The 14011-nt window shown below is 58.0% G+C and overlaps 2 long non-coding RNA genes across 4 annotated transcripts; both read left to right on the top strand.

Moving 5' to 3' along the window:
- The first annotated feature begins 4808 nt into the window (after positions 1-4808).
- Positions 4809-13148, top strand: LOC126642779 (uncharacterized). Of its 2 annotated transcripts, none has more exons than XR_007629544.1 (3): positions 4809-4939; positions 12432-12692; positions 13000-13148. It is a non-coding gene; the product is annotated as an uncharacterized LOC126642779 (long non-coding RNA). The 2 variants fall into 2 exon arrangements; XR_007629543.1 differs by lacking the exon at positions 4809-4939 and adding an exon at positions 11981-12111.
- LOC126642780 (uncharacterized) lies at positions 5324-6808 on the top strand. Of its 2 annotated transcripts, none has more exons than XR_007629546.1 (3): positions 5324-5492; positions 5814-6090; positions 6295-6808. It is a non-coding gene; the product is annotated as an uncharacterized LOC126642780 (long non-coding RNA). The 2 variants fall into 2 exon arrangements; XR_007629545.1 differs by having other exon boundaries at positions 5324-5514.
- Positions 13149-14011: the final 863 nt, after the last annotated feature.

Below are 14011 nucleotides of genomic sequence, written 5' to 3'. Positions count from 1 at the left end.
GCTTGGTGCAGGCTCTGGGCACGGGGCAGACACAGGGGAGCTTTGGGAGGCTCTGGGGCCGATTGGAGGGTTGGGCTGGATGGAGCCACGGGCTTGTTGTGCTCGTGTGAACACAACTGTGCAGGGCACGGGGTCTGGTTCAAACTCCAGCTGTCCTGGTGTTCAGGGAGGCAGGGTCTGAGGGGTTGTGTTTGCCTGAGGCTTTCCAGGGCACCAGGAAGGAGAGGAAAGGTGGTGCCAGAGCTGCCACTTCAGCTTGTGTTTCCCTCTGAGGCCAGAGAGTCTCTGAGCTGAGGGGAGAATGCTGTGAGTGTTTGGATGAGCAATCCAGGGAACAGAGAGCTTGGTATTCCAGGTATTGATGGAATCATTGCCTTAGGTCTGTTTAGTTTGTGTCTGTAGGAATGGGAATTGGGCTGGAGAGCAGTTGTTGGGAATAAATCTGCTCCATGACTGTGCAACAAAGGACTGGATAGCAGGGAAGGGGAGTATTTATTTAGCTATAGCAATTTTTCACCCAAGTTTGGGGGGGGAGCAGTGATGGGACTGGCTGGGTTTGCCCTGGGCCTGTCAGGATTAGCCATAAACATACCCACCAAACCCCTGAACCCACGATGAACGTGTCAAACACTTCAGCAGAAACCCAAGTCAGAATTTTTTGACAGAGGAAAAATTGTCAGTAATTGGTCATGATGGGTGGGGAATTTCCTTTGGAATTAATAATGCAGAACATTTCTTTTTGCTTTTTTCCTGGTTTGTAATTTCCTCTCTGGCTTCAATTAATTTTGTGTGCTCCTGTTAAGCAAAGCAGCATGTTTTTACTTTCAATTCTGATGTGTTTTTGTTTGTTTAGGGTTTCCTCCCCCCCACAGCTGAATCAATCCTTCCATGAATAGGCTGTTCTACACACCTGTTTTGAATAAGGGTCAGAGAAAGAAGAGAAATTACTTTTTATTATCTTGAATTTTTCCAAACAGAAGTGGGATGTCATCTTGCTCTTCCCAAAACCACTCCAGGCACACGGGCATAGCTCAGTGATGGCACAGTTCTCTGGGAAATAACAATGTTTGAGAGGTTTAATAACAACTCTGTTGTCTCTTGATTGCAAAGATTCAGTGCTACATTCTCAGACTGAGGAGGAAAAGAAGAAACTTCTCCTATTAAAACCTGCTGTTATTCTTTTTGCAGTCTTTTAATTCTGTTGTATCATTTACTGTCAGGTATTTAGCAAGAGTTGATGGAAATTCAGATTTAGGATTAGAATTTGGGTCCGTTCACTACAAAACCTTGCCAAGCCTAAAGGACAGGGGTGATGGCTGATCTCATCAAAAGTTATTTATTAATATTAAGGCAGATTTCCCTCAGCTCTGAGCAGGAAACCCCTGGGACCAAACTGAAGGTCAGAATTAGGGCTGTGTCTTCAGACTGATCCAGGTGAGGTCGATGCAGGTGTGAGGTTTGGGCCCACACACAGAGTTTAAACAGGACCAGGGGGACAGAAGCTGCATTTTGTTGCCTCCTGAGGTTTTAGATCCCCCCTGGAGATTTCTTCAGGGCAGGCAGATTTTCCCCCAGGGAGCAGAAGGGAAACCTGCCCATCCCGTGGGCATTGCTGGCCTCTGTCTCTGTGTTTTGCCATCCAGCTGTGGGAATTTGCTGCTGTCACTGCCAAGGCCACCCTGCCTGGGGGTTGTGTCCTCCTTGCAGCCCTTCCCAGCCCCAAACAGAGATCCAGTTGTGCCTCTGGGCTGTCTGGGAGTGTTTGCTGGGAATGTGCTTTAAATACACCATCCCTGGGAATGTCCCTCAGGACGGAGCACTGGGGACAGTTTGGGCTTGTCAGCTTCAGAGCTGGATTGGAAAAGTCACTAAAAGGAATGAGGAGAATAGAGTTTGTCAAACTGGTGCTTTCATACCCCACCTGACAGTCTCTGCTTTGTGTTTGAGGTTGTCAGCTTTTTCGCTGCAGATAAATCCCCTTCCCAACCCAGCCCAGCAGATCCCAAGGGCTCTTCCAGGAGTATTTATTCTGTACTTCCCTTTGTGATAAGTTAATCTCCAAACTGCCATGAGGAATTTCTTCATTTCTCCTGGAGAAAACCAAATGGCAGAGGCAGTTTTTGCCAAGGAGCCCCTGGTTGTGTCTGGAGAAGAGAGTGCTGACAGCATCGTGTGCCTGTGCCACCTCGGCCTGGCAACATCCAGATAGAAAAAAGATTATCAGATGGAACAAAATCAGGTCATTGAAGAGGTTTTCTCCTGGAGAAATAAGTCACTGGGCAGGCATTGAACTTAGAAATCGGTTGGTCTTCCCCCAGAAAGCATCATTCACATCATTATTAGTGATATGACCTGTGCCCACTGCTCATTTTTCCACTAACAAAAAGGAAAAGCAAATGTTGGCTTGAATTTAAGAATTTAAAATAGCATTAAAACAAAAGAAATCACTTTTTTTCTTCCTCTTTTTTTTCTTTTAGATGATGGAATTGCCTCTCTGGATGCGTGCTGAGCTCTGGCTGCAGGGGACTGTAAAAATGAGGTAATCAGCAGTGGACATTTCGGGAGAATTTGGGGGGCAAAACCTAAGGTAAGGTGTAAGGAGCAATAAGTATTTTGGAGAAAAAAAAGCCTGACATAATTTGTAGGTGAGAGAATGAACATTTTGGGGATGACATAAATTGTGTGTGTGTGTTTAATAAACATCCTGGTCAGTTACTCTGAACTATTCATGTGCTTGAACTCCTCTGTCCCTGACTTGTGATCTGGGGGTATTTGGGTTTAACATCGAGGTAATATATAGGGGACAAAATGGAGGGGTTTGGCCTAAGCCCTGAATTAATCTGCAGGTAAAGGAATGAGTATTGTGAGGTAAAAATGAGGTACTCATTAGTGGACAGGTAGGGAAAATGTTGGGAGTGAACTTGAGGTAGTGTATAGTGCAGAGAAGGAATATTTTGAGATAAATTGAGGCAATCACTAGAAAAAAGGTAGGGAAACTTCTGGGTCTAAAATGTGAGGCAATCTCTAAGGAGGGGATGAACATCTTGAGGGTAGACTCAGGCAATCAATACTGCACAGGTCAGAAAATTTTGGGAGGGGTCAAGGTTGAGGTCATCTCCAGGGTAGGAAATAAATATTTTAAGGTAAAAATGAGGTAATCAGAAGGGGACAGTTAGGGAAGTTTTGGTGGGTAAAACCAGGTAATCTAAGAGTAGAGAATGAACATTTTGAGGTAACAATGAGGTAATGAAAGGGGGACAGATAGGAAAAATTTGGCAGGAAATCTGAGGTGATCTCTAGGGGAGAGAAGGGACATTTTGAGGTAAATTGAGGCAGTGAGTCATGGACCGGTAGGGAATTCTGGAGAGGGAAAACACTTGATGTAACCTCCAGTGCAGAGGATGAATATTTTGAAATAAAAAATGAGGTCATCAGTAGTGGCCTTCTGAAGTAAACTTGAGGTGGTCTATAGCACACAGAATGGCTATTGTGAGGTAACCTGAGGCAATCAGTAGTGCACAGGTAGGGAAATTTTGGGGGTTAAAATCTAGCAGGGTAAAATCTAAAGGAGTGAGAGCTACAGATATTTATTAAGCAGTGGATTTCTTGACAGTATTTTATGTACTAAATATTTACGCTGAGGGCAGGTGACTCTTCCTTCTGCCAAGATCAAATCCAGAGATGGAATTAGATGCTGTGTTGTAGGGACAGAACAGAAAGTTAAGCTACTAAACTGCTGTAGAGAAATGATTGATTTGTATTCTTCAAAAAGATGACAGGGTTTTATCACAGTTTTATCTCATTTCTCGGTGGGCTATTACAGTTTCACATGCAATTGCTGCCCCCCTCTAAGGAATCCCCAGGACCGACCCATTTAATGCTGTGAAGTGATTGGGGCCCCAAAGATCCAATTCTGGCAACATCCCGGTGCCCCTGTGGGGTCCCTCAGAGGAAATAAGGGTGGCAATGGCTCAGCAGAGTGTCCAGCCCCCAGTGCAGATAATCCTTGGACCTTTGGATGTCCTTTCTTCCAAGCTCATTGCTCTGTCTGTCACTCCTGATGCTGTGTGTGTATCGGGGAGCACGTGACAATAAAACCTTCAACAGCCCAAGTCTTTCCCTGCTTTGACTCAAATGGCAGGGCCTGGTTTTGGCATTTTGAAATTTCCTCTTTTGTAGCTGTGTCCATCCCAGGCAGGACCTTCCCTATCTGGAAATAAAGATTAAATATTTCAGCTGAGCTTCTGAAAACACGGGTTTTGCCACTGGAGAGTGTGAGTTGCAGAGCAATGGGGGGAGAGGAAGGAGAGGGCCAGGTCTAACCTGGCAGGTGCTGTCAGATGAGCTGCACCTTATTGACTGGAGGGTAAAAAGTCACTGTTTGAAATTCTGTGAGTTCTGAGAGCATGGAGAGCTGAAGGCAGAGCTGGGATAAGCCTGTGCCTGACCCGTCACAAGATCAGTGCCAGCTCCTGGACCAGGAGTGCTCAGGGGCTGCCCGATGGACACGCGGACATGGGGAGATGGGCAGCTGCTCAGGTTCCCTAGGGCAGGGGTATTTTAGCCCCGAAGTCACCATCGGTGCCCTTTCTTCGCTCAGTGCGCAGCCGGGGCGAACAAAACCGGGAACTGCAGTTCCAGTGCGGACGAGCCCAGCGCGCCCCGAGTGCCGCCTGCAGTTCCTGTCCTGTTTCGCCAGACGGCGCCACTGAGCGCGGCCGTTCCCGCAGCCCCGCACAGCGCGCCCCGAGTGCCGCCTGCAGTTCCTGTCCGGTTTCGCCAGACGGCGCCACTGAGCGCGCTCGTTCCCGCAGCCCCGCCCCGCGGCCGCAGGTGCCGCGCAGGGCCCGCCCCGGCCCGGCCCCGCCCCGCGGCCCTTTTCCCGAGCGCCAGTGGGGCCCCGGCGGGAGCTTTGGTGTGCCGGGTCCGGGAGGAGCAGGTGAGTGCCGGGGCTGTGCGGAGAGGGGCCGAGCTGCCGGCTGCGGGTGCCGCGAGCCCGGGTGTCGGTGCCCGGCAGGGCCGCGTGTGCGGCGAGACCTTCGGGCCCCCGCGGGACGGAGGGCGCGGAGCTCGGCTCGGGCCGTCCCGGCTGCGGGCTGCGGCCCCGTCCGGGGGCTGGAGCGGCCGCCCCTGGGCCGTGCCGGAGCTCGGCTGCCCCGGGCCGGGGCCTCTCCCGGAGGGACGCGCGGCGCGGCGGGGAACGCGCCCGGCCCTCGGTGTCGCGTACGCGAGTGTTTTCCCACCGTCTTTGCACAGGTTGAGCTCCGCGGGAACTGCCCGGGGGCTGCCGGCCAGAGCCCCCCGAGGATGGGGCTCCCCGAGCACGGGGCAACCGCAGCCACCTGCGGGTCAGCCAGCGGAAAGGTTTCCCGGTTGTTGCAGTCTCCAAACTCGCCGTGCCTCGTTCCCGGCAGCCCTGCCCGGGCCAGCCCGGCTCAGCACAGCAGCGGAGAGGACGAGCCCGGCCAGGACACAGCAGAGCCCCGGGAGAGGTGACACGGGAGGGAATGTCGGGTGAGTGCTTTGACACGGGCTGGGGGTCTGTGCTGGGGGCTGTGGCAGGATTGGACCCTCGTGGCTTTGCTGCAGCTGCATTTGCTGTTTGGTGCTGGCCCGGCCCAGCTGTGTGTGTTTGCTGTGGCGGGTTGAGGCTCAGCTCGTGTTTAGCTCCCGGGCTTGCTCAGACACGTTTCTCAGGGGACACAGCACAGCCTGGGGCTCCCCAGTCCTGCCGGGGGACGGGCACGTCCTGTGGGTTCTGGGGCTGTGCCAGCCCCGGCAGCTCTGACTGAGCATTGCCTCCCTTTCCGCAGATCCACAGGAGATGCCGCCGCTCCCACCTGCCCCGGGAGATCTGGGGGGCCCCTCCTGCCGCCTGCTCTTGGAACGGCTCCGGGAGAGACCTCCACGCAGAGAGGGGCACGTGCTGTGACCTGAATCCCTGAGGGAAGAGGCTGTGCTCCCTGCTGCTCCCAGCTCCTGAACAGGGACAGCCCTGCCTGCGCCTGCCGGGAGTCCAGAGCGCAGCAATCGCAGCTCCAGCCACCAGATCTCCCTGCCAGCAGTCCCTCCTTCCTGCTGCAGCTGCAGGTAAGCTCAGCTCTCCCTCACACAGGCCTGTTCCAGCTCCAGCTCACGGACACTCCAGCCACGCAGCTGTTCCAGCCACCGGCCAATCTGGACAGGAGTGTTCCTGCTTCGTACAGCTCCTGCTGCTGGACCCTCCCCTGTCCTACTGCTCGGGATGCTTGGAGACTCAGGTGATTGCAATTCCTTCTGTTGTTTCACTTTCAGGTGATGCCCCAGTCAGCTTCTTCAGGCTCCAGCTGTGGCTGTGCAGTGCTCCAGGTGCTTCCAGGCTGCTCCAGTTCATTCCAGCTATGGCTCTGAGATGCTCCAGTTTGTTCCAGCTATGGCTCTGAGATCCTCCAGTTTGTTCCAGCTCTGCCTCCGAGACGCTCCAGTTGATGGCTGCTCCAGTTGGTTCCAGCTCTGGCTCCGAGATGCTCCAGTTGATTCCAGCTCTGGCTCCGAGATGCTCCAGTTGGTTCCAGCTCTGGCTCCGAGATGCTCCAGCTGGTTCCAGTTCTGGCTCTGAGATGTTCCAGTTGATTCCAGCTCTGGCTTATTAAATGTTGCTTCTTGTTGCAAGCCAGTTAAAGCTCCAGGTGCTTGGAGCGATTTGGGCTTCTGGCCAAGTTGTAAATCACTCACTGTCATCGAGTGTATATGAATATGAGCTGTCATAATTGTCTCAATATTGTAGCTATTCCGGTGTTTGTACAAATAAAGAGTTGGACTGGAAAAAGGGCTGGAAAGTGCCTTTCGCTCCAGAGACTATCTCGAACGCTTAAATCGGCCTGGTGCATGCCGGCGTCCCGGAGTTTGGGGAACAACGCGACCGACCCCCTCCGGAGGGGGTCCACGCAACCCGGACCCCCTCCTGGGAGGGGGTCCTCATGCCCAGCCCTCCCTCTCCCGGAACCCCCTCCTCCGGGAGGGGTCCTTATGCCACCCAGCCCTCCCACCAAAGTCAGCCCAGCCTCGGCCTTCTGTTTTGGGGGGCTGGAAACAGCCGGCTGAGCCGCTGCTTCCAGCCTCCAAAACAAGGCCCTGAGGGACTTTTCTGAGGCCCAGAAAGGCAACCCTGAGGCTAAATCCTCAAATTTCCAAGTTGGAAAAGTGATGGACTTAGTTTTTTTTCTGAGCTTCAGAAAAGCCTTGCCCACCCTCTGCTTTGGAGCCCCAGAAGCACAGCACTTAGTTGGGTTTCTTTCTCAGAGCTGGGAAACTGCAGGACTTAACCTGCATTTCCAAGGGGAAACTGTGGGACTTAACCAAAATTTCAAAGGCAGGAACTGCAGGACTTAACCTGCATTTCAAAGGTTGAATAAGTGGGACTTAGTCATTTCTGGAGCTCAAGGGGAAACTGTGGGACTTAACCAAAATTTCAAAGGCTGAAACTGCAGGACTTAACCTGCATTTCAAAGGCTGAATAGGTGGGACTTAGTCACTTTTGGATTTCAAGGGGAAACTGTTGACTTAACCAGGATTTCAAAGGCTGAACTGCAGGACTTAACCTGCATTTCAAAGGCCGAATAGGTGGGACTTAGTCATTTTTGCAGTTTCACAAACATAGGGCTGTGCTGGTGGGACCCCAAATCCCTCCCAGAGCTTGTTTTCAAGGCCCAAAAGTGCAATCCTCAGTCTCTGTTCTCAAAACATGAAAACACAAGACTTAGCTTCCACTTTCAGGCCCCAAAACACAGGACTTGGTCTCCATTTTCAACCGTGGAAAATGCAGCACTGAGTCCCTTTCTGGGCTCCAAACCCACCCCAGTTCACAACGTTTCCAAGCACCCAAAACACAGCACTTGGAGTTCAACCCCGCACTGCACCCCTGCCCGGGACCCCGCGTGTGATGTGATGTGATGCTGGGGGCTGGGAGGGAGCGCTGCCCACCCCCACCCAGGGCCCGGGTCCAGTCGGCGGGAAGTGCTTGGGAACTGTGCTGGAGGGCCCTCCGTGCAGGAGGGGCCCGTCCCGTGTCTCTGTGGGGCCGCGCCGGCAGACGGGGGAGCACTTTATTCACGTTTATTGCACCTGCACACACACAAAGAGCCGCAGCCCCCCCAGGGGAGCCCTGCCCGGGAACAGCCCGGCCGGGCACGGAGCACCACGCCCGTGTCCAGCCCAACGTGCCCCGCCGCCCCCGAAGCCCTCCGGCCGCAGCGAGCCCCGAACCCCCCACGGGAACCTCCCGCCCGCTCCCCGAGAGAAAGCCCCTCGGAGCCCCCAGACCCCGCCCGGGGCAAGCCCCGGCGGCCGCGGCAGCCGCTGCCCGTCCCTGCCCAGCCCGAGCGGCTCCCGGCACTCGGCCCCGCCGCCGCCGCTGCCCGACCCGTCCCGGCACAGCCTCGGCCCGGGGCCGCCTCTGTGCGCCCCGGAGGCTCCGGCCCCAAGCCCGGCAGGGCTCCCGGCCCCGCGGCCCCTCACCTGCTCCGGGCTCCGCCGCCGCTGCCCCCGCGTGGAGCGGAGACCCCACAAAGAAGCCCAGACCTGAGAAAGGAGCGGCCCCGCCACGGCCGAGGCTTTTCTGGCCCCGGCCCCGCCCCGGCCCCGCCCCGGCCCTGCCCGGCACCTGCTGCTCGTTCCGGGCCCCGCCCGCCCCGCACCTGCTGCTCGTTACCGGCACCGGCACCTCCTCACCGGCCCCGCCCCGGCACTGCAGCAGCCACAGCTGTGCTGGAGCTGGCACTGACACAGAAACACAGCCCGGCCCACCCACACCAAAGTAAACACGGGCTGCAGGGGAAAACAAATCTCATTGGCCGGCGCACAACAAAGTAATAGCGGAGCGTTTCCCCTTCCCTGCGCTCCAGGCACATCAGTGATCCCTGCTCTCATCAGTGTCCCCAGGCACATCAGTGATCCCAGCCCTCAGCAGTGTCCCCATGCACATCAGTGATCCCAGCCCTCATCAGTGTCCCCAAACACATCAGTGTCCCCAAGCACAGCAGTGATCCCAGCCCTCAGCAGTGATCCCAGCCCTCATCAGTGACCCCATGCACATCAGTGTCCCCAAGCACATCAGTGTCCCCAACACACATCAGTGATCCCCAGCCCTCAGCAGTGTCCCAACACATCAGTGTCCCCAGGCACATCAGTGATCCCAGCCCTCAGCAGTGTCCCCAAGCACATCAGTGATCCCAGCCCTCAGCAGTGTCCCCAAACACATCAGTGATCCCAGCCCTCAGCAGTGTCCCCAGCCCTCAGCAGTGTCCCCAAGCACAGCAGTGTCCCCAGTCTGACGGCGTCCCTGTGTCAGGGGCAGCGTGGCAGGGCCACCTGCAAGGGGCACCAGGAGAGAGGGGAAGGCAGGACCCCTGGCACGCGGGAGATGTGGGAAGCGAGGCCCTGGCAGGCAACAGTTCCGAGCTGGGAAACCCCTTCCTCCTGGAGGATCCAAGTCTCTCCGTGAAAAGAATGGCAGCAAAACTCAGGGGAGCGATCTGTTCCCGCCGGAGAGAAGGAGGGGAGGGCGCCCAGCTGGGAAATGGGGAGCGACTGGGCAGTCTGGGGGCTGGGCTGGCACTGCCTGGTCCCGCAAGGAGCCGGGTTTATCCCGGCAGGGCCCGTGTCACCAGGCTGAGAGGTCCCACCGGGGCTGCCTGCACCGGGATGGGACAAAGCCGGGGCTCTGCACACCACGTGTGCCCCTCCAGCCCGGCCCAGCTGCCCACGGGGCACTGCAGCAGCTGAGATGGAAGCTCAGAGCCACAGGCAAAAGGGGCTCCTTTACCTCCATCAGGGATCGTCCCTGTCCCCTGCACGGCTCCAGGCAGGTCCCCGTGGCTCTGACAGGCACAGCTTCCCACGCAGCACAGCAGAAACGAGCCCAGCGTGGCCCCTGCCAGGGACTGGGTGCCCCTCCGGAGCCTGCAGAGGAATCAGCAAGAGGAGAGACCCATCACAATCCCGGCCCTTCCCAGAGAGAGGAAACTCAGCCCCGGGACTGAGGGGCCGCCAGTCAGTCCCGGAGGGGGCACCTGCTCTAATTCCAGCGGGGCCCACGGGGCCTCCTTCCGCTATTGCCCGTGCTGAGAGAGCTGGATGTTTGTCCCCGGCCCAGCCCCGCAGCCCAAGGGGAGCAGGGCCACGTTAGCAGGACCTGCCCCTTCCTGCCACGGGCCCAGGGAGGGTCCCGAGGGCCGTGCCGGCTGACACCGCAGCCTCCTGCCCGCTCGCCACGGGGCACCTCGCGGCTGAAATCCACCCTCCTGCTGACAGCTGCAGCTGGGCAGCGTTTGGGCTGATGGATATGGGGCTCAGGGATACTGGGAACCTGCTGACAAGAACCTGCTGCTGCGTCAGCAAACCTGGAGGTGGAATTGCACACGGCGACCCCAAGCCGGGCCATCTGCTTGCCTTGCCGAGGCCGTGTGTTGCTCCCAGTCCCAGGAAATCTGTTTCCCTGCCCATCCCCAGAGACAGGCGGCCCCCAAAACGCCTGGCACACGGGAAGCACAGGCTGCAGGAGCTGGCAGGGCCCAGTGGCCGTGTGTGGTGTGTGACAGCGTGTCCCGCAGCCCCAGGGACCTGCACAGCAGGGACAGGCCCCGGCAGCGTTTCAGTGCCGAGCCCAGAGCAGGCTCAGGGACAGCCGGGGCACGTGGCAGCTCTGGGAATCTCTGCCACGCATGGCTGGGCCTTCTGGGACTGCCTGCTGGCCAAAGGAGCTTCTCTGCAGACCGTGGAACCAACAGTCTCAGGGACTGCAGGAGCATTTGGGGGGCAGAGACTGAAAGGGGGCTGTGAAAGGTTGTGTGCTGCAGAAAGCAGCTGAGAGAATTGTTTCAGGCCGCAGTTACGTCTGTGCTTCTGCTACACCAAGCGGCGAGTCTAACCTGGCCTTTTGGCTCACCTTGCTGAGACTTTGCTAAGCTTTAGACAAGGGCTGTAGCTTTTGTAAGGAAGGGGCAGTGGGGAAAGAACGTGACTTTTACAAACGGACAGAATGTGTAGCTTCCAAGTGACAGGGAACCACTCAGCAGCCAGCGTTCAAGGCTGGGCCACTGGATTTGTGCTGGGCTCCCCCACGTCTCGGGAACACACTGCTCCAATCACACCCTCTGTCCAACAGATGCCTGCGATTACAAAACTTCCACTGCATAAACCCCTTCCCCTCTGAAGGACTCAGTGCTATCACTGTCACAATCACCCAAAAAATAAACAGCTTATCCAAATTCCCCAGTCATTTCTCTATGGAACAGGCCCAGCGTCACAGCAGTCCCTGTGCCTTTCCACGGAAGGGAGCCTGGTTTGGACGCTCCCGCTACACCTGCACTAGGAAGCACTGGTGTGTCACGGCTGCTCTCCGGGGTTTTTCCGCACTGTCAGACTCTCCGTGTGGTTCGGTTCCCAGTCAGAGCCGCTCCCCACAGCGCTGTCCCGGACGGGCCCGGGACCCCCGGCCCCGCAGCGCCCCCCGCGCCGCCGCTCCGCCTGGCGCCGTCTGGCGGACACGGCCGGTACTGCAGGGCACATTCCATGGCACGCTGAGTTTGCAAGGGATCTCACTTTATGTGGTTTTGCCTCTACCGAGTTTAGTGAGTCTCAGGACGAGGCACTGCAAGGTGCTCCTACCCCGTGAGCCCGGGTGCCCATGCCCGGCAGGGCCGTGTGTGCCCAGAGACATTCGGGCACCCGCGGGACAGACATTCAGGAGCTCGGCCCGAGATCGGTCCGGGCTGTCCCGGCTTGGACTGTCCCGGGAGCTCGGCTGCCCCCGGGTCGAGGCCTCTCCCGGAGGGAAGCGCGTCACGGCAGAGAAAGGGCCGGGAACTGTGCGCAGTGCCAGTGCGTACAGGCAGCTGCTCCCGGTGAATGAAGGGCTGGCACTGCGGGCCCAGCGCGCCCCGAGTGCCGCCTGCAGTTCCTGTTCGGTTTCGCCAGACGGCGCCACTGAGCGCGGCCGTTCCCGCAGCCCCGCCCCGCGGCCGCAGGTGCCGCGCAGGGCCCGCCCCGGCCCGGCCCCGCCCCGCGGCCCTTTTCCCGAGCGCCAGTGGGGCCCCGGCGGGAGCTTTGGTGTGCCGGGTCCGGGAGGAGCAGGTGAGTGCCGGGGCTGTGCGGAGAGGGGCCGAGCTGCCGGCTGCGGGTGCCGCGAGCCCGGGTGTCGGTGCCCGGCAGGGCCGCGTGTGCGGCGAGACCTTCGGGCCCCCGCGGGACGGAGGGCGCGGAGCTCGGCTCGGGCCGTCCCGGCTGCGGCTGCGGCCCCGTCCGGGGGGGCTGGAGCGGCCGCCCCTGGGCCGTGCCGGGAGCTCGGCTGCCCCCGGGCCGGGGCCTCTCCCGGAGGGACGCGCGGCGCGGCGGGGAACGCGCCCGGCCCTCGGTGTCGCGTACGCGAGTGTTTTCCCACCGTCTTTGCACAGGTTGAGCTCCGCGGGAACTGCCCGGGGGCTGCCGGCCAGAGCCCCCCGAGGATGGGGCTCCCCCCGAGCACGGGGCAACCGCAGCCACCTGCGGGTCAGCCAGCGGAAAGGTTTCCCGGTTGTTGCAGTCTCCAAACTCGCCGTGCCTCGTTCCCGGCAGCCCTGCCCGGGCCAGCCCGGCTCAGCACAGCAGCGGGAGAGGACGAGCCCGGCCAGGACACAGCAGAGCCCCGGGAGAGGTGACACGGGAGGGAATGTCGGGTGAGTGCTTTGACACGGGCTGGGGGGTCTGTGCTGGGGGGCTGTGGCAGGATTGGGCCCCTCGTGGCTTTGCTGCAGCTGCATTTGCTGTTTGGTGCTGGCCCGGCCCAGCTGTGTGTGTTTGCTCAGCTCTCCCTCACACAGGCCTGTTCCAGCTCCAGCCACGCAGCAGTTCCAGCCACCGGCCAATCTGGACAAGAGTGTTCCTGCTTCGTACAGTTCCTGCTGCTGGACCCTCCCCTGTCCTACTGCTCGGGATGCTTGGAGACTCAGGTGATTGCAATTCCTTCTGTTGTTTCACTTTCAGGTGATGCCCCAGTCAGCTTCTTCAGGTTCCAGTTGTGGCTGTGCAGTGCTCCAGGTGCTTCCAGGCTGCTCCAATTGATTCCAGCTGTGGCTCCGAGATGCTCCAGTTCATTCCAGCTCTAGCTCCTAGGTGCTCCAGTTGATGGCTGCTCCAGTGGTTCCAGCTCTGGCTCCAGATGCTCCAGTTGGTTCCAGCTCTGGCTCCAAGATGCTCCAGTTGGTTCCAGCTCTGGCTCCAAGATGCTCCAGTGGATTCCAGCTCTGGCTTATTAAATGTTGCTTCTTGTTGCAAGCCAGTTAAAGCTCCAGGTGCTTGGAGCGATTTGGGCTTCTGGCCAAGTTGTAAATCACTCACTGTCATCGAGTGTATATGAATATGAGCTGTCATAATTGTCTCAATATTGTAGCTATTCCGGTGTTTGTACAAATAAAGAGTTGGACTGGAAAAAGGGCTGGAAAGTGCCTTTCGCTCCAGAGACTATCTCGAGCAGCTAAATCGGCCTGGTGCATGCCGGCGTCCCGGAGTTTGGGGAACAACGCGACCGGACCCCCCCCTCCGGAGGGGGTCCACGCAACCCCGGACCCCCTCCCTGGGAGGGGGTCCTCATGCCCAGCCCTCCCCCCTCCCGGAACCCCCTCCTCCGGAGGGGGTCCTTATGCCACCCAGCCCTCCCACCAAAGTCAGCCCAGCCCCGGCCTCTGTTTTGGGGGGCTGGAAACAGCCGGCTGAGCCGCTGCTTCCAGCCTCCAAAACAAGGCCCTGAGGGACTTTTCTGAGGCCCAGAAAGGCAACCCTGAGGCTAAATCCTCAAATTTCCAAGTTGGAAAAGTGATGGACTTAGTTTTTTTCTGAGCTTCAGAAAAGCCTTGCCCACCCTCTGCTTTGGAGCCCCAGAAGCACAGCACTTAGTTGGGTTTCTTTCTCAGAGCTGGGAAACTGCAGGACTTAACCTGCATTTCCAAGGGGAAACTGTGGGACTTAACCAAAATTTCAAAGGCTGAAACTGCAGGAC

This window comes from Myiozetetes cayanensis, unplaced genomic scaffold (genome assembly GCF_022539395.1).
Source record: "Myiozetetes cayanensis isolate MyiCay16 unplaced genomic scaffold, myiCay2020 scf24, whole genome shotgun sequence".
NCBI classification, from domain to species: Eukaryota; Metazoa; Chordata; class Aves; order Passeriformes; family Tyrannidae; genus Myiozetetes; species Myiozetetes cayanensis.
Note: the sequence above shows the minus strand (reverse complement) of the source record. Positions and strands in the feature narration are given on the sequence as shown.